Genomic DNA, 24,777 nt, shown 5'->3' with positions numbered 1-24,777 from the left:
CTGCAGAAGATGCTGCATTGAACCCTCCTCATCCCTTTCAGCTGGTGCTTTTGATCCACTACTAGCACATCCAAACCCATTCCCCAAAGATGCTCCCTCTAGGTCCCTGCCCAAACTTCCTCTTTTGATCTCGCTGGGGCGCGAGGAACAGCAGCAGCAGCAGCAATATTTCAAATTCCTCACAAGCAAGTAGAGAGGAAGGCGCTCAACGCCATGGACGTAAGAGCAGCCCTCCTCCGGTGAGGGAAGCGGAGCCATGATGACGTGAGACTGGAAACGGAAAGCGAGACCCAAAAAGCAAGTCTGAAAGACGTATTATTGTGGTGTGACGTTGGTTGGGGCCCAATTCATCTCTCTTTCCCTCACACACAGCGCAAATATGAAGAAACCCTTTTCGTGTGTGTATGTGTGTGTTTTTGTGTGTGTTCCCTCAGGAATTTGTCCTGGCTGAGGCGGCGACAGCGAGCGCGGAGGGACAGGAGTAACTTTTGAGGGGAAGTGGCGGCGGCGGCGGCAAGTTGTGGCTTTTTGTGTGCGAGTGCGCGCGCGCGCGCGCTTTCGCCTCCGTTTGGCTGTCACACTCATATATATAGACACACAAAGAGAAAGAGAAGCAGAGCAGCTGCTTCCTCACGTCCGTGAGGAAACTCTCTCCCTCTCTCTCTCGTCCCCCCCCCCGCCCCGCCACGCGCGCCCCCGCCTCGCGCTGCTTTTCGCGCCTCCCTCCCCACAGGCGGCTCTTCCTCTCCGCGCGTGCGCTTGCCTAGTGCGGCGCGTGGGGCACCTGCTTGTCTGGGCTGCTGTTTGCCGCTGCCGCCAGCGCCACGCAGGGCTGCCGAAGCTAAGAGCTCGCTGCTCCTGCTCGCTGCTGCCGCCGCCGCCTCCTCCTCCTTCTTACTGCCGGTTCCAGTTCCTTCCTCCGCTGGCGCCGCTCGTGTTGCTTCTGCTGCCGCTGCTGCCGTGCGAGCGAGTTGGGCTCCTCCGGTGGGGTTTGCCCCTTCCCCGCCTGCTCCTTCCCCCCCACCCCCTTTTGCCTGCGAGTCAGCCTGGCTCCGAATCACGTGGCAATTGCCTGAGGCTGAGACTAAAGAGGGGGAGGAATAAAAAAAAAGGGGGGAGAGAGAGAGAGCAAAAAGCGCCTCATTCCTTCTTCCACCGCCATACTGTATTTTATAGTAACTCGCATTTTTATTCCTTCCTTTTACTCCCGCTCGGTGAGTACCTTTCCGCTGACATTCTTGTCCTCCTTTTTCGTCCTGTTTTTGTTTTTTCCTCTCTCTTCCTTTTTTTGTTTTTGTTTTTGCTGCTTTTTTATTTTTTAACCTCTTTGTTTTCATGGATTTGATCCTTTTTCTGATGACAAGTTTTTTTTTTCTTAGCATGCGATGGTTTACTAAACTGGGAGCAAAAGGTGTTGCTGGAACTGGAAGTCACTGGGAGCCTAAAGAGGAAAGGAGAAAGAGAGCGAGCGAGAGAAATAAGACTTGCCAGTCCAGCAATAACGTAAATGCAGATAAATTATACGTATTTATACATATGCAACTGGTTTTGTTGTGAGAAAGAAAGAAAGAAAAGCGATGTGAATTATGATGCATATTTTTTTATTAAAAAAAAAACCAAAGAGGTGAGAAATGGGCATGTTGCTTAAACTCTGTTTTGCAGAGATTTTTGATGATGTTGTTTTGGTTTTTTTATTTTTTTGTATATATATGAGATTTGAAAATGCATTTTACAGCAGTGTTTACAAAGAGTTTGTAATCTTGCAATACTGGTGCAAGCCACTAAGCAAGATATTAATTTTGTTAAATGGTTTTTGTTTTTCGTTTTGTTTCCTTTTTTTGGACACCCGGTTGCAATCAGCCGTTTTTCTTCTTTTTCTGTTTTTGGTGCCCGGTTATAATGTGAAACTTTTCTTGCAGCTTGGTACTGTTGATCATTTTTAAATACACCCCCACTTCCCTTAAAAAAAAATTACTATATTGCAAAAAAGAGAGAAAAAGCCAAAGATAATTCCTTTCCAAAATTTCACTTTTTTATTCTTTTATACCGAGATAATGTTATGATGATTATCATAATGTTGATAGATATACACATATATACAAATAAGTACATTTTCAAATGATGGCAGTGGAAGGTTTTCCTGGAGAATGAAGTGCGGTTTGGTTTCCTTGTCAACGGAAGATGAAGTGAACAACTGAACATCTCCCCAGTGCAGGTACTTTAGCTCCTTGTAGGCGTTTCCACTCTTTGTAAATTACATTACCGAGATCCCCCCTCCCTCTCTCCCCAAATAAGATCTCTTGAGCCTTAGCTGCAGAGCTGTAAGTGATGAAATGAAGATGAAGCTAGGTATTCTTTTGCTGTTTGAATAGATGCAAAACGGTACTAATTGTGCACAGGTCGTTGCATGGTTTGTGTGCATAAAGGGAGCTTACCTGAGTGGAACCTGTGAGAGACATCTCACAGGCAGGGACTCTTTGATGGGGTTAAGGAACTGACAATGCCAGGACTTGATAGAGAGAAAGATGTTGGGGTTTTATTATTGCCCACTAGGTGTTTGAGACAGGCACAGCAGCAGCAGCATCCCTCTGAAGCTTGTTACCTTATCAGGCTTGAGCCTGAGACATTTTTTGCAACCAGATACACCACACACAAACACACATGCACACCTCACCACCCCCTTATATCCAACATCTGTCTTCCTCCTTAACAATGCCCAAATAATGCACTGTGCCTCCTACCTATCAGTTTTCAGTTTTTTGACAAAGATTTGACTATAAGAAAACAGTTGGTATTTGTTTTCATTTGGGTTTGATGATTATTGGTGTTACTGACCTCCAGTGCCTGGGAAATAGTTGCCTTCCATCCTAATTCATGATTTGGGCAAGAAATGGATTGCTTTGTTTGCCATGCTGTTAATCACTGAATAGTGATAGATGGTGATTTTAAAAGAGTGTAAATGAAGATGCAGTTTGAATTTTTTTCCTCCTTCCCCTATCCCACCAAGCTTTATTTGAGTAGTTCAATATGTGGTCAGAGTTAGATGTTTTGCATGTTTGCTGTTCTGTTTGGTTAATACTGTACTTTGAAATGGTAATGTTTCGATTACATGGGCACATGCTTTGTGGTTTCTTTAACACAGCCAGGCACAACAAGTGGTATATTTTCATGTTTTTAACCAAATGCAAAATAGTTTTACTTAGGTTGGAGAGAAAGCCATTCCTACATCTATCTAAAATTTATTTAATTTGAAATGCTTTGCACATGCATATGGTAATGATGGAAAAAGTTTGTTCTTGCATAATCTGCAGTGCTAAGGTTGTTGGGATGTGGAAAACCAAATTAAATCAACTGAGTAATGCTGTATAGAAAAGCAGAGACTGGAGACATACATTTTCCAGTACATAGTATGCAATAAAAGTGCTCAGCGAACTTGGGAAAAAAGGTTGTAAATTTCATGCAACTGACCCAGCAAGACTTCTCAAGAGATAGTTGTTTATCTAATTGATATGTGTAGCATTTAACCGGAGGTGTTGACTATACATCTCAAAGATAAACACATTTCTGTAGAAGCAAATGCAATTTTTTTTTTTTTGGAAAAATGAAACTTTGTTTCTGTGTAATTGTGCTTAAAGCTACAATCCTATACACACTTTCTGGAAAGTAAGTCTTGTTGAATTAAGTGGGATTTACTTTTAAACAAACTTGCATAGGATCAGGTTGTACTATTCAAGTACCAATTTAAGTATTAAAAAAAAACAGTCCGAAAAACATAAGTTGGTACCATCAGTTTCAATTGAACGTATATTCAGGATCCTGGCTATATGTGGAGAAGATAAGTTGTTTGTTTGGAATAGTTCCTGTCTTTGCTGATCATTTTGAAAAGCATTATTTTAAAATGTTTAGGCTTCTGAATCGATTGGTCAGGGGCTGAGAAACGTTTGCATTTAGCCACCATTGTTTCAGAGATGCCTTCATTTTTGATATTTTAAAGATGCTTTTACCAAACAAAGAAGACTTGCCTTGCCTTGCCTTGTAAGATAATGCAGATGTGTTACCTCAGTGATATTAAAGAATGCCACTTCACTAGGTGCCATATCTTTGTGCTTTTTCATATAAAATTAATTCCTAACACTTTCTGGTGCATGTGGGAACTAATAAAACTTTATGTCAGATACAGTGTTTTAAGAGGAAACATTCCAAATTATGAGTATATTCTTAAGTGCTTTTTCAGAGCTCTTCCATTTTCTTCTAGGTGAGTAATCATTGAAGGTCCTCTGGAATATTCTGAATGCAATGAAGAATATGTGTATAGTATTTTCAGAACTTGAGCCAAATATTGTAGAGTTTTGGAGAATTGCCATTTTGAGATGTGTATATAGAATATACAGTATATTTGGCAGACAGATGCAGCCAGATCCTAATTATGTTTACACAGAAGCAAGTCCCTTTTATTTCAGTGAACTTTGTCTCCAGTAGTAGCCTGGTCCTATGCAGAATTAAGCATGTGTAAATATGTGTTGGACTGGGCTCTCAGGTGTGTTTTGGAATGCAGCCTCATCCCTTTTATTTCTCAGTGTGCATGTCTTAGCTGATTGAATTTAATGCTGTCGGAAACTGAGTTTTCTCAATGAAGTGACTGGAAGTCTGAAAATCTAGAGATATCCGTGCTCTTACTATTTTTTCCAATATTTGAAGCAACAGATTTGTAAATTATAAATTCAGAATATTTTATAATGGATGCATACAAGATTGTGTACCCATAATAACATTTGAAAGTGGCAAAGTAATTGAAATACAATTTAAATATCTCAGTTTTCTTCAAAGGAAGACAATCTTATTTTGCGTAGCTCTCTAACAGTATATGTTTGTTGTGAAGTCCAACTTCACTATTATCTGGGACTAAATCTGCTCAGTTAAGGGCTTGTCTCAAGAAGCTGCTAAGTGCCCCCATTTGATAAGAGCACTGTCTTTTTGCACTGATATAGACAGAGATGCACAGGAAAGGATCTCGAAGTGTCTCTGTTTTGGATGTTTGTTTATGGTTGCAGCTTGCCCTTTGAATTGGTGTAAGGATCTTAAGCATCCTTATCTGGAAGTAAGACAATGTGTGATTAGAGATTTACTTCCAAATAAACATGTTAGGATAGTTCTGCATGATGGTAGCTTGCATACAGTACATTCGATAGATCTAGTTTATTCTCACAGCTTGATCCTATGCATGTTAGTTCCAATGAATTCAATAGAAATTAGTCTTAAATAAGTATGCATAGACTACAGCCTTAGTATAGAAGGGCTTTGAGAAGCATACTTGCACTTCAGCTAGTGAAAATTACTGCAGCCCTGATGTTGGTTGGGGCAAGGTGTTCAGAGTATATTACTCCAATATAATATTAGCTCTACAGTGGTACCTTGGTTTATGAACTTAATACGTTCTGGAAGTCAGTTCTCAAACTGAAATCATTCTTAAACCAAGGTGCGCTTTAGCTGATGAGGTCTTCCGCTGCCGGTGGCCTTCCACCGTTCGGATTCTGTTCTTAGACCGAGGTTAAGTTCGCAAACCAGGACACTACTTCTGGTTTTGCTGAGTTCATAAACCAAATCGTTCGTAAACAGGGCTGTTCTTTCCAATTCAAAGTGCTGCTTGTGACCTTTATTGCAGTTAATGGTTGGGGACCAGGTTATTTGAAGAACAACCCGCATCCATGTAAATCTGGCTGGACTTTAAGATTGGCCTAGAGGGCCTGCTTGTGGATCCAGCAGTAGCTACAACTAGATTTTGGCGGCAGAACTCTCCATTATTGGGGAGCTGAATTCAACCTTCTCCTTGATTTCTTTTAGACCAAACATAAATATTTTTATTTTCCAGTTAGCGTTGGTTAAGCCAAGCAGGTATGCTGTACAACAAATGAGGGGGCTGGTTCTGTTGTTCTATATGGTCTTATCATTGACTGCCTGGTTGTTTTTATTCCATGAGTTAAGTATTGTATTGCTTTGTGTTGTGCATATTAATATGACTTTTTTTTTTTTACTTTAAGCTGCTTTGGGAGGATCAAAATCCTGAAAAGCTGCACCTAAATTGCTAAATAAACTAAATAAACAAAATATACCTCTGTAACTTTATGTACATTTTATAACAGTAGTGCTCTATATCTTTGATTGGGTTGTATCAGAGATTTGCAGAGCTCAGAGGAGATCCCCTTTCTGCATCCATGGAAGAACCCATGGTAAATACATTTGAATTTACATTTGACTCATTGAGGTTTTTTTCCCATTATCTGTTTCTTTTTTCATGCTAGCATGTCATGATTCAGTTTTCCTTACACAGCAGTGTGACAGGCTTTGATCAGAATCCATTCATGACACCGGTCTGTTTTTATGGAAACTGAAGTCCCTAGGCTGTGGTTGGGCATTTACTTCATCTGCTCTGATTACTCTGTCATAATGCAAGTGCAGCAATGGGCATGCAGTCTTCAGTTGTCTTGCATTCTTCTGGGCTAAGGCAAATCTCTTTTTTTTGAAAAAAAAATACATTGCAATGGAGACCCATACATAATTCTGAATTCTGAATGTGTGTAAGCATTGTTCATATAATTTGTCACCTTGCCTCTGACAAATCAGAAATTCAAATTTTAGCCTTCCAGAGCATGCAGTGACAGGGCAGTCAGTCATGTGTTACACCAATTTACAAAGTCAGGCTTCACATATATATCAAATGTTTTAAGTAACTGCAAGAAGGGTTGATTGCATTACCGAACCCCCTCAGTTTAATGCCATTACTACAATACTCAAACTCATATATACAATAGTCTGTGGTGCAGTTCTGGAAAATTTTGAAGTGGAAAATTCAAAATGGACATATGATTTAGCATGTTTAGATGACTTACATTTAGTAAAAATAATAGCAAAATTATATCATGTTAGTTTTACAGTGGTACCTCGGGTTACAGATGATTCGGGTTACAGACTCCGCTAACCCAGAAATAGTACCTCGGGTTAAGAACTTTGCTTCAGGATGAGAATAGAAATCACAAGGCGGCGGTGCGGCAGCAGCGGGAGGCCCCATTAGCTAAAGTGGTACCTCAGGTTAAGAACAGTTTCACATTAAGAACAGACCTCCAGAACGAATTAAGTTCTTAACCTGAGGTACCAATGTATATGCTGTATAAATACAAGAAGTAATTCCAGTAGTCAAAAGTAGTTGGAACTGAAATAGCAATTTGCAGCAGTAGGGGTAGGGTTCAATAAAGTTCATACTAAACAATCCTGTACATGTTTACTCAGAAGTAAGTCCCACTGTACTGCGTAGGATTTACTTCCTAGTACGTGTGTTAAGGATTGTAGCCAGGCAGAGCACTCCAAACTCACTTTGTAGCAGGTTGGATGGTGATGGTGGATTGGGTAAAGGTGACACCGGGCCCAGCTCTGCCAGCCTCCTGCCAGCGTGGGGCTTCCTTTTCTACCTGCCAAACATGTATGCAGACAAAAGTGCTGCCAGGGGGATCCCCACCAGCAGAAGCCCTCAAAACTGGTGTTCTGGAGGCAGTGAGGGGGAGGCCTGGTTGCACTGCGATTATCCTTTCCCCCCATCCTGACATCCCATCCTGGCCATTGTGTGTGGCCGAGCTACAGAGGCAACTGTGGTCCCACTCCTCTGTAAAGCACTGCTGGTCAGTGGCTGGGACTTGGATCGTGGCTTGCTTCTTGCATTCAAATAACTTTCTTGGAAATCATTTTTGTTAGAATGTTCTAAACATTCTAAAATATGGCAATACCATTCTCTATTGGTACATTATATTTTAAGGGGGAGGAATCAATGCCCTGAAAACACTTGAATCTACTAATTTTAGCTTCTCTGAAGATCAGTTCAAATATGTGCTGTCTAGGGATAGTCACCTGAAAAAAAGTTAATTGCAACTTTGATTTGATTAGTATTGTATCACTTCTAGTTGCTCTGTTTGATTTGTATTGGCTTAGTGAGATGTGTATGAGAAGGAAGGAGCTACTGTTAGCCTTTGGCTCATATATCCCCACTCTCCCCACTCATAGAGGAGGAATTTGGCAGCTTTTTTAAAAAAAGAAATGTGTGCTGTATTATCCACACAGGAATCCAGGTTTATAACAAGCCCTGGTTAGTTTAATAAGCCAGCTTCAGAAACAATGGCTTGAAGTACTCTTGCTTTGAAACCAACAATAATTTGTTATAAGTTACAATTCCAGGTCCAGATAGTCTAACTAGCTGAGATTCAAGGGAGGCTGGGGTGCAGGGGTTGGGATAGGGCGTTAACAAAGTCCTGCTCCTGGACACATGAAGTGGTGAGGAGTGTAGAAACCTGTGGTGCACAGCAGGTCCTTTCTGGTTGTGCATGTCTTGGCAGATCATGGTTTAGTAGTGTGATGTGTTAGCCAGCAATGCCATCTTGATAGTATGAAGTAGTGTAGATAAATAAAAGTATTGGTACCTGAAATTTCATTTAAATTTTATTTTGACATATATATATATATTTGGCTTGAACAATTGTTGATGCTATAGGTACTTTTGTGGAGACTAAATAACAGCCATGGTTTCCTACAATATACTATACAAAATTATTTCATTAAGCCTAATTACATGTTAATCTAAGACATGTTTAAAAATTGAGATAGCATTTTAATGCTTTCTTTTCTTTCCCGTTCGTAGAATAATTTTAAAACTTGATTATTTTCCTTTGGTTTAAAAGAGTTGAAAATTGTAGGTTAATTTGAATAGTTTATTTAATCTCTTAGAAGCAATGGGACTTTGATTTGTGATCACTTATGTAAGAAACATCATTCTTGCACAATTGACTGATTTTATAACACAATGAGTCATCAACCAACAATTAGAACAAATGATAGAATTTACTTTTGAATAACAGAGAGAAATTGCTAAGCAAAAAATAAGTAAAAATAAGTAAAAATGGATTAATCTTATTAATTAAGCATCCTGTGCCCTCCCCCTGGGCTTTATAAATGTAGTCCTGCCACCTGGTCAGCATTCATTTTTCAATATTTTAGTGGTACGGCTTCTCCTGGAGTCACCTGAGATCTCATGTGAAAGATGCGGGTTCCTTACTTTACTACTGTCACTATTTTCTCTTTGTCTCCAAAGAATCCCTTGGAAAGTGGTATGACATCTTCCCATGCCAATGAATCCACTGTACAGTAGAACAGGGGTGTGGAACCTTGGTTCCTCAAAAATGTTGCTATACATCAGCTCCCATAATTGCTGACCATTGGTCATGCTGGCTGGGGCTGGAGGGCCCCATCTGGAAGGCCGCTGGTTTCTCCATCCCATCAGCAGAACAAAGCAGTATTTAATAACAAGTAGTTCAACCACCTGAATAGGCGACTCTGTACAGTGGTACCTTGGGTTACAAACACCTTGGGTTACAGACTCCGCTAACCCGGAAGTAGTACCTTGGGTTAAGAACTTTGCCCCAGGATGAGAACAGAAATTGCGTGGCAGCGGCAGTGGGAGGCCCCATTAGCTAAAGTGGTACCTCAGGTTAAGAACGGACCTCCGGAACGAATTAAGTTTGTAACCAGAGGAACCACTGTAGTTACCATGAAAGCCTGAATAATACCTTTTATTCATTTGGATATGGGGGGAAATTTTCCTTTGTCATCACTAATAAGGGTAAATAAACTTCCTTGGTGTGGAGTACAGAAGGATGCTCAAGTGTACAGTTTTAGTTAAACTCTATGGGAAAGGCTATCATTCAGTGGTAGAGCACATGCTTTGCATACAGAACGCCCCAGGTGCAATCACCAACACCTCCAGGGCGGTTCTGGGAGACACCCCTGTCTGAAGTTCTAGACAGCTGCTGCCAGCCAGTTTAGTAGACATACTGAGTTAGGTGGACTAATAATCTGACTCAGGATAAGACAGCTTTTTATGTTATGATTACCCATTCTAAATCTTGTATCACAGTACTGGACAAGGTAAATTTCCAAAAGTATGGAGAAAAGGAAAGACCAGCGAGCTGGCCAGGAAGTGCTCAATGGACCTGGTGTGGGTTGGGGACTGAAAATCATAGTGTATTTTTCAAATTCTTCAGAGCATTACTACAAGTACTACTAGTAGTCCATACTCTCATGGTTCCAAGTTGCTATTTTGTGTTTGTATAAGTCTTAATTTTGCACTTTTCTCTCATCATGCTTGTTTGTAAATATATGAATGACTTGCATTTCTGTAGCTTAGAGCCAAAATAGACATTGCATCTGGTTGCACATACCTCCAATATTTGCTTATTCTTGTTGTTTTTGACATGCAAAGCAGTCAACTTGAGGAGAAGGGCTGCTTTAGTCTTTTCATTCAGGCTGTTTTACTGCTCAATAGCCCTTCACTGTGGAGCTTGGGGTTCCCATATCTTTTTGCTTCTGGGGGGGAGGAGCATCAGAACACAGTATTTTAAGCAGGAAAATAGTATTAGAGATTGATTTAAGCAACCCCTGTGTCCTGCTGGTTCTCTGTTCAAGCTGTCACCAACCACAGCTGCTTTTCCTTAAAACAAATACATCAGAACAAAGTTACATGCAACTTACCATTCCAAGAGAAATGCTTAATGCCACTGTGTTTTGATTTGTTTTTTTTTTCCAGTCTGTCTTGATCTGGTCTGTATTATTTCATTGCTGTAGAATTCAGGGTACATGATGTGACACTTTGCATAATAAAAAGTGATGGCCTAATTAGGGGATGGTCACGCTTAGCTAACCAAGTGATGTATTATTAAGTTCAGCATAGGCTAGAAGTTTGTACCTGAAAGCAAAAAGGAACAATAAGCCTGCAAATAGCATTCACATTTCATTGGGGGCCCACTTACAGCTTGCTTTTATCTAGATTTTTTTTTTCATGGTCATACATTTAGGTGATAATGAGACTGCATGGTTCAGGACCAATAAAAAGCATGTATTTTATCAGAATCACATTTGAATTTGCTTTAAAAGAGAGTTCAATGTGGGCAGACTTGTCACTAGCACATTAATGCCACAGGAGGCCAGGAATGTCTGCCTATCTCACAGCTTTCAAGCATTAACTTGCAAGGTAAAAAAAGAAAAGAGAAGAGTTTTTGAATACCTGTGTGGTAGTGATTCTTATTGCTTATGTTTCTTTAAAGCATTTAAATTTATGTTTTCAGACCTGTCTTTTTGGATATTTTTCTTTACAGCACTGTTTCATTCCAGAGCTGTTTCATATTTTGGCTGCAGTCCTACACATTTTACCTGCAAGTCAGCTATGTTGAACAAAGGGGGACCTACTTCCTAGTAAACATGCACAGGAGTGTACTATTAGAATAGTAGAATGTTTGCACCATACGGAGCACTCCTTTTATCTCAGCAATGGCACGGAATTAAATTTGAGAAAAATAATTTCATATTTTCAAAAAAGCTGTTTATAGAAGCCTTTCTAGTCAAACAAGGGCCGATCTCAAGACACGCTGTGCCTGCAGTTCTTATTGAACTTAATTTGTGTTATGACTGTTTATTGCCTTTTTAAAGAAATTATTCTGAAGTGTGTGGCTGGATGAGCATAATATTTGTGATGCTGCTTCAAGCTAAATGCATGAGTGATACAAAAATATGCAGATACCATGCCAAATCTTATGTCACCCTAGAGCTCTTTCTTTTTATCTCTCCTAACTCATGGTGGTCAAAAAAGTATGAGATGGACTCAAAGAGGAGAAGGCAATTGCTTGGAGATATTCCTATATCATCGTTGTCACAGGCCAGGTCTTGTGTAAGTGCTTTTATTGGCTTAAGAGCAGAATGCAGACTCCCCCCCCCCCCAGTGTATATTAACAGCATATAGGAGTGTGCCCCCTCCACTTACTGAAAGTTGTAGCAAACAGTGGGACTTTCTGTTCTTTCTCCCCAACCCTAAACAGATTTACTTTTAAGCGAAGCAAGCTTTCTGGGAAATTTAGTTCCCATTCTTCCACCCAAGCCCTGACTTGTGTGACTTCCCTGCCTGAATGTACCTTTTGGTACGACTTTTGTCTTTGGGACATTCTTCTGTATGGAAGAAGTGACACAGTGAAAGGGCTGGTGCTGTGCTGTTTTTATTGTAGCTATTTGTATGTTTTAATTACGTATCAAGTTGTAATTCTGTTCATGTTTACTTGTTTTTTAATGATAGTTTTTTTTCTATGTTTCCAGTGATTCTTTATTTTATTTGTAAGCTGCCTAGAGTCTTGATAGGGAAAAAGGTGGCGTAATAATAATAATAATAATAATAATAATAATAGGAACAGCAGCAGCAACAACAACAATATAAACACGATCCATTGCTTGCTCAATACATACATTCATATATTATTATTAAAATCTTTTACCTGCTTTTCACCCTAGGGTCCCAGGGTGGGCTACAACAATTAAAACAAAGTCAAAAAAAGCTTATACCAAGAACAAACTTAGTTGGTCTCTAAAGTGCTACTGGGCATTTTATTTATTTATTTTTTATATAGTTTGTTGTTTAGTCGTGTCCGACTGTTCATGAACCCGTGGACCAGAGCAGGCCAGGCACTCCTGTCTTCCACTGCCTCCCGCAGTTTGGTCAAACTCATGCTGTTAGCTTCGATAACACTGTCCAACCATCTCTTCCTCTGCTGTCCCCTTCTCCTTGTGCCCTCCATCTTTCCCAACATCAGGGTCTTTTCCAGGGAGTCTTCTCTTCTCATGAGGTGGCCAAAGTATTGGAGCCTCAGCTTCATGATCTGTCCTTCCAGTGAGCACTCAGGGCTGATTTCCTTCAGAATGGATAGGTTTGATCTTCTTGCAGTCCATGGGACTCTCAAGAGTCTACTCCAGCACCAAAATTCAAAAGCATCAATTCTTCAGCGATCAGCCTTCTTTATGGTCCAGCTCTCACTTCCATACATCACTAACCATTTGAACTAGGTTACATCAAATTTCACTTCAAATGATAATATATTGAAGTAACAGAAGTTTCTGTTACAGATTCTCAATCATATGAAAGACAGGTTGTGGACTGATGGGTGTGATAGTTATTCTATATTTAAATTAATGCAGCAATTAATGTTTCAGTCTCTATACATTCAGTCAAAAGTCTCATCAATACTTCTGAAAAGCCCAGTCAAGGAACTGCATTTGCAGTTACATAGTTAGGCTTTATGTTTACAATATTAAGAGTTCAAATAAGTAATTTTATAGTTTGATTGTTCTTAGCCAAAGCATGTTTTATTAAGGGAATATAAAATTATTGGTAAATAAAAGGCACCCTTATGTTCAGAATTCATTTTCTGGTTACAGGGTTTATACTTGATTTACGGTTGAGAATTACAAGAAATTGGTAACAAAATTAAAGACAACCTTGGGCCGTTTCAGACAACCACTCTTGTGATCCTGGCTGCAGGGGGAAAATGCCTGTGACAAGTTAGTATTAATTTGAAGTTTGATGCCATATGCTAAAGCTAGCATGGATTGAATGTTAATGTTCAGTTGCAATTGTTTAATGGCACTATCATTTTATATTAGTATGAATATATAAATCATATACTGCATCCCTCTTTAACTCACAGACCTTGGGCTGTATGCAGCATGCAACCTTGTACTGCAGTCTAACTGGGAAGAGCCACTAAAACATGATTTACAAAGCTGCTTAGCTACTAGACTTGCATGTTTTGCTACATGTTACTCAGGGGATGGCCAGGGAGCTATGAATTAGACAGGCCTATTGTATTAATGGAATTTCATTATGTCTCAAAAGTAATAAATGGAAATGGTTAAAATGATGGGCTTCTGCTGAATGTTTATATATGTAGTTCCGTGCAGTAGTTGATGTGTCTTATGGGGTTTAAACTTCTTATAGGGTCTAGACAAATTAATTGAAGATAAGGCTATCAAAACCTGCTAGCCGTCATGGCTCTGTACTATCTCTGGTATCAGAGAGGTATGTCTCTGAATACCAGTTGTTGGGAATCACAGGTGGGGGAGAGTGCATTTGTGCTCATTCCTTCCTTCTGAACTAGACATGTGGTTGGCCACTGTGAGAACAGGATGCTAGGCTAGATGAACCTTTATTCTGAGATTCATTTTTTTTATACGAGTCGGGCTGAAATCTCTACTGACTGTGCTGCTGTTAAATGTCAAGATGCTACATGCCGCCCAAAGTGATTTCAGTGGAGATGGTAATGAGCACCAGCAAGATACAGTATAATATGACTAATAGAAGGCATTTGAATAGACTGAATTGGTTCTGAACAAAGCAGTATTTTCTCCCAGATCCTAAACTAAAGTGCAATCAGCATGCTATAATAACTATGCTGAAAGAACCCACATCAACGGACTGAGAAATCTGATGATTAAGTAATGATAGATACTAAATGGTGCTCACAATGCAAAGCACAAAGTTAACTATTTCAGAACTCCAGTTCTTAGCGGCAATTAATGTACATATAATTAGAGTATTGACTACATCTAGGGTCTCTGCAGTTGATCCTTTTCTCCCAGTCAAAACTTATTTTCTTTGGTTTTTTAAAAAAATTTAATCGTTTGGATCAGACTGATTATTAAGGTCCCCCTCCTCTCAATTGTGGTGATCAAGATTGAGGTCCTTTTGGTTTTTGTGCTTTCATGAAATAATTCTGACATCAACAATTCTATTCAGTATAACAGAAGAGTGCATTAAAATTGTTGTTTTGTTACTTGCCTTTCTGGATTTATTTTTATTTTATTTATTTTATTTTGGTTCAAGCTTTTTGTTCCCTTATTTTGGGATATGGGCTTTTCTCTTGGTGCCAATACAACTCTGAAAGCAAACAGGATAGGGGTAGAAGAGGGCCAAGCAAGTGAAAAGAGGAGGGCAGCAGCTGGAATGGATGAAATTCTATAGGTGATTGTGTTTCATTGCTTCAGTCAAGCAATGAAGACTTACTCAAAATTGCTTTCAGCTCTGTGGTAAGACCTGCTCTGTGTTCAAGATGATGTCCATGTTACCCAAAACAATATGTTCACTTTCTGAGAAACTGAACTTTGAACCCATTTGGACAAATTCAATGAACATAATCTTTTAGAAAAATTGAGATCTCTTTACAAATTCAGCATTGTTTGCTTCTTCTGCTTAAGGGTCTTGTCCCTTTATGGAATGGTTGCAGTAAGGAGCATATTGAGGCTTTGCAACACAAGGACAGAATCAGCTCTGGCCAACTTACATTCAACAGGATTTTGCTTTAGCAGTTGTAGTGCTAACGCTTTAATATATTCATCATAGCAGCTAGAGTAGAGGATTCAGCTGCCTATCCCATGGACTTTGTTGCTCTAGCTTGTTCCATTAGATCAGTTTAATTTACTAGCTGAATAAGTTCACACTTCAGCATAAGTGTCAAACCAAAATATTCTGTGCTCTACTGTGCAAGGTGTCATGCTGCAGTGCGAAGAAAAAGGTAATAGCTGTTAATGATCAGAAGACTAACAAAACAGAACAGAAAGTACTTCATCAGTGGAGCAATGCCCTAAATTATATTATACTGAAAAAAAAGGAAATGTAGAAATTGTGGTGCTATTTTCTTCCTGTGCAGAAATGAAATGCTCCAAATGAATTGCACCTAAGCTGAATTATATGTTTCAAAAGGGACAATTAAAACATTAATAGGATATTAATGAAATGTGTATATTAAATGCTAAAGGCTGGGAAGTAATCCATACCTCAGTGCTCAGTACCTGTAACGTGCTTTGTTGCTGCTTTATTGTAGCTGTTTAATAAGCCCGTTCGAAATAATTTCCCTTAAGAATTGATTACATAAAATTGGTTCACAAGTCATTTCCTCCCTTCACCACCATAATTATTTTTTCCAATAATGTTATTGCAAGAGCCATTGAGAATGTGGCCCACTTAATACAGTACATATTTGGTAGAACTTAAAAGTATAATTTCAATTGCTATTATTGGAAATTCTGATTAGTAGATGAACTGTTTTTTTGCCAAAATGGTAGCTTAGCCAAGGAGGGCTCATCAATCATCACCATTTTGGATTAGGTCAGTCATGCCAATGGAAGGCACTTGCTAGGTGAGAGACAAGGCATGTTGCTGGATTCGGGAAAGGCTCACCACTGTGCCGTTTAAATATATTCATACAAAAAGGAGATTTCAAAGCAGATGGGAAACAATATATAAGTTTAACAAATCTTGAAATTATTCTGAAATCTGCATTAAACACATACTGAATGCAGCAGGGAAACCTGTGTATGTGTTATCCAAAACTTTGTTACATGTATTAGAGGTCATGAAAATGCCATATTTTGTATTTTGCTACTGGTTCCTGTGGTCCTCTCAGCCGAAGAATTTGAGCATAAGACTGCTCCCTTAATCATTCTATTGATTTCCAAATTTCAGATGCACATTCCTGCCCTTGTATAGCCAAAATTCCCAAACATGAGAGAGAAATCAGACAGCCTGGGTGAAATCTGAGGTTTTTCAGAAGTACTTCAAAACAGTTCTTAAGGGAATGGGAAAGCCCCCAAAACAGCCCCACGTGGGACTGAGCATGCTCAGTTACCTACCTGACTTCTTGTAGAGGATGGAGTTGTGGAATGGAATATCAGATGAGAGAGGATACAGAGGAGTGTCCCGGGAGAAGGCGTGGCTCACTAGACTGGAAGAGGAAATAGGTACATTCCACTTTGCAACATTTTGTTCTGTTTGATAGCCAGGGCAGCCTTTCCCTACCTGCCATTGCCCATATATCTTGGACTATAAGTCCAATCATCTCTGACTATTTTCCATGCTGCCTGGGGGGGGGGGATGGAAGGTTTTCCAGATAGCTTTATCAGGCTAGATTGTAAATTAAACAGAGTGAGCCAGGGTGTGTGTGTTTCCTGGTCATGAGCCTGCATCTGTCTTAAGGCAGAATATGGAAGGACAATTCTAGATTCTGTACAGCTATCAGGTTGCATAAAGGTCTTTTGGGAAGAAGAAATATAAAAACAATCTTCCATCACTTTGTTTAACAAGGCACATTTTACGACTAGATAGAAAATGGATGCAAAGCCCCCCCCCCTGCCCTTGCCCAGCTGAACTGAAATTAATCATAGCAGAGTTATTGTGTAGAAAGTAATGATACTAAATAAAGTTTTCCATGGTCCATGTTGCAAGAAATGGTGAAGATTGGGTACCTTGTGCCAACTTAGATGAAGATGACAATGACCAAGTCCCAGTTATTGTCTCATCCACTTAGACCAGAAGTGAATGAAACTGGAGCTGTAGTTTCCCCATGCACGAAAGATTATCTGCAAAAGTGCTTCTTAATGAACTACTTCAATTTACCCAATGTCACCTATGCAAAGTATATAACTGGTGCAGGTGCTACCAGAAAGCACCAAACTAAATGGACTCAGCAGTTTGTAATCTTCATCTGTGAGAGCTACAAAGCAATCGATGTGGCGCCAAAACCCACGGGGACTAAATGGAGCCCCAAAACCTATCATCATCATTACTGTTCTTATTTAACAACGGGATGGAATTTTGCAGACAAAATGTGATTTTTGTCAATAGTTTGGGAACTGCTTCTCAATTCCCCATCTACATGGAATGTCAACTGGCAATTTTCAGCATTAAAAATAAGATGAAAGAACTAACAGTCAAGCTGATTTTTCTTAAGTACATATTTAACCAGAACTCCCACACAAACAGTATGTGCCTTTTTTCTTTTTGGCTAGGAACCATTTATTTGTGAGATGATGACTCATCACTGGTTGTTGCTCTCAGGCTATTATGGAACGGTTCCCCAGGGTTTAGGGAGAGAGACTTAATTTGTATCTGTCGTATTAGCCGACTAGTGAAGGGAAAATGCATAATTCAAATAACTCAGTTTTGTTTGAACCATACTGATTTAAAATATGATCTTCCCTTCTTGCACTAGGAAGCTGATCAAGAATCCTGTCTACAGAAAAGATCTAACTTTTTTGTGAGATTCAGAGACATGTTTCATTTGGAGAGAACAAATGACCCCTTACCAACTGACAGCTGTAAATACATAAAACGTTGAAGCTTTCTTGAGGCATGACTCCAAATGCCAACACAAAATCAATACTGAAAATCAATACAGTATATGTGCAGTAGTTACTTAATCATATTTTTTCTTAATTTATTTCAGTGACAGAGAGAGACAGATCCTTAAGGGCAAAAGTTCTGTTCATGTCAATGGAGATATACAACATTACACCCTCTATTGGTCTTGCTAGTGTATCCACTGACAAACTGTGGAACTAAATCCAGTGCAATTTCCATCACATATGTAATTTGTCAGCACCGAATGTGATTGTGACCTATACTGTAATCTCAGAATTTTGCAAAAATCTGCAAAAACTTTTTATCAATGTATAGTGGGCGGGCCCATTCATGAGAAATAGTGAATATGATAAGACATGAATGTAACACAGTATGCATCCATAAATACATATTGGGTGAAATCCAGATCCATTAATACTACTAGGAATTTTGCCATTGAATTCTGTGCAGCATGTCATGTTCCTTTGCTTATCAGTGAAAGAATAAGAGAAGATACAAAATGTGTGTAAATAAGCATGGGTCATAGGATTGTTCAAAGACTCAGAATTAAAATTTCACAATATCCTTAGCCTTAGGCTTTGGGATGATGGTTTGAAGGAGTAGTAAATGACATTGTTAGATCAAAATAAATGTCTAAAATAGCACTATAAGCAGTACTATAGCTGCAAGCTAAATAAGATTCAAACCTGTGCAGATAGATGTTGTGTCTTGAATGATAGATTACAACCGGTTTTAACTTTGTGATGGTTACTAGTTGTAAATAAGTAAGTTGAACTTATGAACTAGCATGTATTTGGAATATGACAACACTCTCTCCTAGGTTCTGAGACCTGGGGTGGGAAGGTGAAGCTATAATCAGAAATCGCAATGGGTTGCAAACAGTATCCACTTCCTATCTTATACATTCCCAAGTTCAGTTTTCCAAAATTCTAAGTTAAATATTTCATTAGCATAATCTTTTAACAGAGATCAAAGTTTAAATTTCCCTTTAATATTATTCAAGGAAAATCCTCATTAACATTAATAGTAGTTTTGACTTTGAGTAGAGGGCAGAATTTGATGTATGGTAATATTGCATGCAACTAATGTTGATTTATTAAGCTGGGTATTTCCTTACTAAATCTTCATCATTTTTATTTTATCTCTGCAAACAGTTAACTCTGCTTTGTCTGCTAACTAGCTTGCAGCATTATTAAAAGTAATTGTGGAGAGAGATAATTGCAGAGACATACATAATGACATACAAGTCATTACCAATTGCTATATGCAATGAACTAAATTAGGTCACATGCATTTTTCACCTTTGGGTGAAAAAGACAGAATGGGGCAATTTGAACTGGAAATGTATCTGCTATTAAACTTTATTTTCTATAATTTACAAATAAGAAATCAGCCTGGATTTTTTTGTACGTAAATAATTGTGTTACATTCATGAAACAGTTGTTCCCAGTACTTATATGTAAGGCTGATTTCTGTGATACATACATAAAAAGAATGGAAGCAAGCCATGAGAAACTTTCCTAGTACAAGTTGTATTAACATGAGTGGAAGATCAAGGTGAATAGAACCCTTAATTCTGCAACATTCAAAAAAGTTTGGAGGAGAGTTGATTGTGCACATTTGAGGGATGCCAGTGGATCCATTCAAGGGCTCTAAAATATCAAAACATTGGGAATGAATGCTAGTAAAGGCTCCCAGGGATTCACAAAGTGGATGCTGCACTGTGCCTGCCTTCCCCTGTTGCAAGCCCTGGAAGAATGACCATTGCATCATTTCCCCCCTAAATTTTGGGTAGTCCTGACTGCATCGGAGTACCTTTCCTTGCCAAGGATTGGGAGTAGAGCTACATAGTCCAGAATCTTCAGGAGAAGCTGGTTCTCTGTGTTTATTTGTTTGTCTTGAATCTCCTTCCATTTGACTGTATTGAAAGACTCTAGGTTCCATAATTTTGAAAAGAGAGGGAGAAGAAAAAACCCATGCATAATTTATACACCTTTAACACATAGCAGGTGTCATGGAAAATCCATCATGCCTGTATGTATAAGTATGCAATTTTGCATAATTTTAATGCAGCTTTTGGCTCATTCTAACTTGGTGACTGTCTCCTGATGCAAAACATGTTGTTTATCCCTGATTTAAGTTAAAGGTTTGTCTAAATGTTGCTTCAAGCATATAGCTCCACCCACTTTTGACTTCCTGTATATTATTAATCCGCATTATCACCCATTTCTGCTTAGTTAAACTATCCATATGGCAATCTTTTGGGATCCACTGTGAGGTTCTTTCTAGTGTTAATACACTTTAAGTTTGGGTGCTACTCAACTTCATGCATTCAATAATGAAAAAGCTTTCAAAGAGGCACCTTTCAATGTGTGAAATAAATTATTTGTTTTCTTGTTTTTCTTTGCAATATACTTAGTTATTGTTTAACTGTAATCTTTCTTTCTTTGTAGTGTATGTAATAAGTAGGGTTTGGAATTCACTGAACACTTTAGCCTTGCTTAAGCTATTAATCTCAGCAGCCATTTATTGGTTTGTATGCTACAAAGCAAGAGAGATTATCCCTTAATTAATTCCACTGAGAGGGTTCAGCTGCCGTCATCAACCACAATATAGTTTCATGAATTAATGTTGCATGGAAAATATAATGGAATGCATAATAAAATAGAAGTTAAAATACCAGTTATAAAAGTAGAAATAATATGCAAGAAACTTGGATGTGTCATATTAAACATATCAAACATAAGAGCTATTAAAAATATGGGCACGATCCATTTAGGTAATTACACATTCTTTAAAATGTTTTCAATTGCAAAGACTTTATGCATATCAAAATAGGATTTATTCTCAACTGTAATTAGAACTGAAGCATTGTTTATAATAATTAGGTGGCAATTCAGTGACCAGTAACACTCCTATAATTTATCTGAGGTCATGAGGATTACACTAATACAAGTGGCCATTGAATAGCAATACTGTAATTAATGATATGAATAATAATAATAATCCATTACAAAAAGATGAAATCTTGCACAAACAAAAATCAATGACAGCCTTGCCATCTTAGCTGGGACTTTATCCAATCTGGGCATATGAAAGAAACATAATTGGAGATTATTGCAGTTTGAAGTGTGCTCTCATTTTCTTTTGTTATGTGTTTGGGATGTGTTTTGGAGTTAATTTATAGAAGTGTTTGGAGAAGTATACTTTGTTTTCCATTTTTATGGTTTATTGGCACATTGCAGTCACTTTTCCATGCTACCAAGCATTTTTATTCATCTGTTTCTATTCTATATATACTTTAATCACATCTACAGCACCATTTCATATTATGTTGGATTACAATCCAACTTTTATTATGTATTCTTTTTGGTAATTTTCCATCATAAATGGTTTATTTAATGATATATATGTAGCTTTGAAAAGCTGGTCTCTTGCAGTCATTACTATATCCGGGACCAGAGATACTCCACATCACAGATGAAACCGCTATTCTTGGATCCAGCATTTTACAGTGTGACTTACTTAACAAAATACTCTGTTGACTTAACCCTTCAAGGCAGTGCATTAAGTTATATGCAAAATTCATCATATGAAAGGCTGGACTGGATGAATCCCAAGCCAGAATTAGGATTGCTGGAAGAAATATCAACAACCTCAGATTTGCAGATGATACAACCTTGATGGCAGAAAGTGAGGAAGAGTTAAAGAACCTTTTAAGGAGGGTGAAAGAGGAGAGCGCAAAATATGGTCTGAAATATGGCTCAGCATTAAAAAAAAATGAAGATCATGGCCACTGGTCCCATCACCTCTTGGAAAATAGAAGGGGAAGAAATGGAGGCAGTGAGAGATTTTCCTTTCTTGTGTTCCATAATCACTTCAGATGATGACAGCAGTCACGAAATTAAAAGACGCCTGCTTCTTGGGAGAAAAGCAATGACAAACCTAGACAGCATCTTAAAAAGCAGAGACATCACTTTGCCGATAAAGGTCCGTATAGTTAAAGCTATGGTTTTCCCAGTAGTGATGTATGGAAGTGAGAGCTTGACCATAAAGAAGGCTGATCACCGAAGAATTGATGCTTTTGAATTATGGTGCTGGAGGAGACCCATGGACTGCAAGAAGATCAAACCTATCCATTCTGAAGGAAATCAGCCCTGAGTGCTCACTGGAAGGACAGATCGTGAAGCTGAGGCTCCAATACTTTGGCCACCTCATGAGAAGAGAAGACTCCCTGGAGAAGACCCTGATGTTGGGAAAGATTGAGGGCACAAGGAGAAGGGGACAACAGAGGACGAGATGGTTGGACAGTATTCTCAAAGCTACGAACATGAGTTTTTACCAAACTGCAGGAGGCAGTGGAAGACAGGAGTGTCTGGTGCTCTCTGGTCCATGGGGTCACGAAGAGTTGGACAAAACTAAACGACTAAACAACAACTCACTGTTACGACATAACAGCACATTATAAAGATCAATTAATTTCGTGCCGTGTAGAGGAAATGACCTTTGTTTCTTTGAAGGCCTTTCTGCTTTGTAGATATAATCAGTTTTTAAAAAATGATTGCACTTCCATGACTTGCTGAAGGAAGTTTGAGAACTATCATTTTTCTAGGGTTGTGAGCGTTATTAAGCCCCCTTTGCAGAAATTCTGCTTTGAGCAGCTGCATCTAGTGCAGCATCGTGTACAATAAATACCAAGCATCTTCCTTTTGAGAACTGACAAGAGGTATACCACTCAGTTCTCAGTTTATGTAAGGATAGATGTTGGAATGGTATTGCCTGTAAAAGTTGACTAGGTTCAGCATTTGACTGCACTCAATATATGAATAGCTTTAGAGGAATAACTTTAGAGGTGACTTTAAAAATTTGATCTGTGGTGTCAATTTGCAGTTGTTTCATATATGCAAGTTAGTACTTTATGTTGAAGTCGTTGATGATGAACTCACCCTGGATATAATGGAGGCTGGTGTGCTTGTTATTTGGCTGTTTTGTAGCTCTTTATTTTCTAAAAACAAATAGCTGGGGTGTGAATGCGAAGCCATATCTGGAATATGCTATCAGGAAGGGGAGTAAACCCTTTGCTTCTGCTGTGGTCCCAGTCAGACTCCCAGTCCCCACCCACCCCATGCTTATTGTTCACATAGGAGAAAATCCCACTGCAGACCACACATGTAGGTAACCTGTTTCCATCTGGGATCGCGTTGGGGACAAAGCTTTAAATCTCCCTATGCCCCACAGAATGGTGCTGATCCCATACTGATTATTTGTGAAAGTGAAAGCTACACAAAACCAAACCAGATGGCAAGTGTACATCTAGCTTGGTCCTGTATTAAGAAGAGGCGAGTCTATGAAACTGGGAACTCCAAAAACGAGAGAGAAACAAAATAAAACAATAAATCTAACTCATACCCTTGTTTTTTCCACCTATGGTCATTTACCATATATGTATGTAATTATATCTGCCCACATCCTTTCTTCTTGTCTTTACTGTTTATTTTCACCACTTTGCATCAGGAATGTGTTTGCTGCCTGTACAACAGTGTAAGCTACCATGTACAATTTGAAGCGTTTGCAGTGTCCTAAATATAAGTGATAATATAAAGCACCAGTACATTTTAAATGAACAGAGGGTCTGAATTTTTTCTTCCATGAAAGAACAGTCAACTCTGAAAGGGAAATGCTTGGTAGTTTTTAGTGAACATCATTTGGGAGCTATAAAACTTGATATAGAGAAAATGACTAAGTGGAAACTAAAATCTTAGTAAAACTCCTGCAGTGATGTGATACAATTTTACTGTTTTGGAGAGAGAGCATGTCTCATTTACTATGTTCCTTCCAGAGGGCTTAAACTTACAGAAATTGTGTCACTAATAGTTACTTAAAAGTGTTACAAATCGTGGATAATTGTGTATTTTTCACTTCTTCAATAATGATGGTTAGGATAAGCAGATTAAGTAAAGCATAATGAAATCCGATATTTAAAACATATGTGATGTTAATTATCTTAAATCTCTTTTTGGTGACTACTTTTTCTAGTATTTTCCACCTTTCACATCCTGTAACTCATTGGTGGGTACTTCATGAGTTTCTTGGGAAAAAGAGGTATTGTGGCTTACCCAATATAAAAGGAAGTCAAGAAAAAACCTTAATAGCCTGGGTTGTAGCTGAAGGCAGAAGAAAACAACAGATACCCACACTTCTTAGTATTTGCTGGGATGTGCTAGAACCCTGCCTGACTCTTAATGAGAATGTAGAAGTTGAGATATTTTGCTTGCAGGAGCAGACTATGGTTTAACCTTGGAACTTTTTTTTTAAAGTGAAGTGTTTCACTTGACATCTTATACAAAGCAAGGGTTTGCAAATGTTTCAGGTTTGTTTTTAGGTATTGCATTTGATTTTAAACGTTTTAGGCTGCTTTTCCAAAGCACTAAAACAAGCAAACAAAAAGTGTCACTGCACTTTTGTAACTTTGATTTATGCCTCTGGAAGTGCTTTACAACACAATCCTATGCATATTTACTCAGAAGTAAATCCTGTTAATTTCAGTGAAGCTCCCACCCGTGTAAGCATGAATAGGGTTGCATCCTTAATTGCACCCCTAACTAGCTCTGTGCCAACAATTTCTTCTGTGCTTCCCTCCTGCTCCACAACCATTCTCCCTCAGTTACTGAGAAAAGGAATCACATTTGAAAATTATCAAAGGGAACAGACAATTTTCTCCATGAAAACAA

At 38.7% G+C, this 24,777-nt stretch overlaps 1 protein-coding gene across 3 annotated transcripts in view; it reads left to right on the top strand.

Annotated features, from left to right (window-relative positions):
- Positions 1-1,104: 1,104 nt before the first annotated feature.
- The window catches only part of RALYL (RALY RNA binding protein like), a 264,584-nt gene continuing 240,911 nt past the window's right edge, over positions 1,105-24,777 (top strand). The window contains exon 1 of one of the 3 annotated variants that reach the window (XM_081919856.1): positions 1,105-1,503. The gene's annotated coding sequence lies outside the window, so the exon portion shown is untranslated. Of the gene's footprint in view, positions 1,504-1,751; positions 2,216-24,777 lie in introns of those variants that run through there. The other 2 variants (XM_081919857.1, XM_081919858.1) reach the window with 2 other exon arrangements.

The sequence above is a fragment of the Podarcis melisellensis genome (assembly GCF_964234715.1).
Source record: "Podarcis melisellensis genome assembly, chromosome: 7".
NCBI lineage: Eukaryota > Metazoa > Chordata > Lepidosauria > Squamata > Lacertidae > Podarcis > Podarcis melisellensis.
The sequence above is the reverse complement of the archived record's forward strand: the minus strand, read 5'-3'. Positions and strand labels throughout refer to the sequence as shown.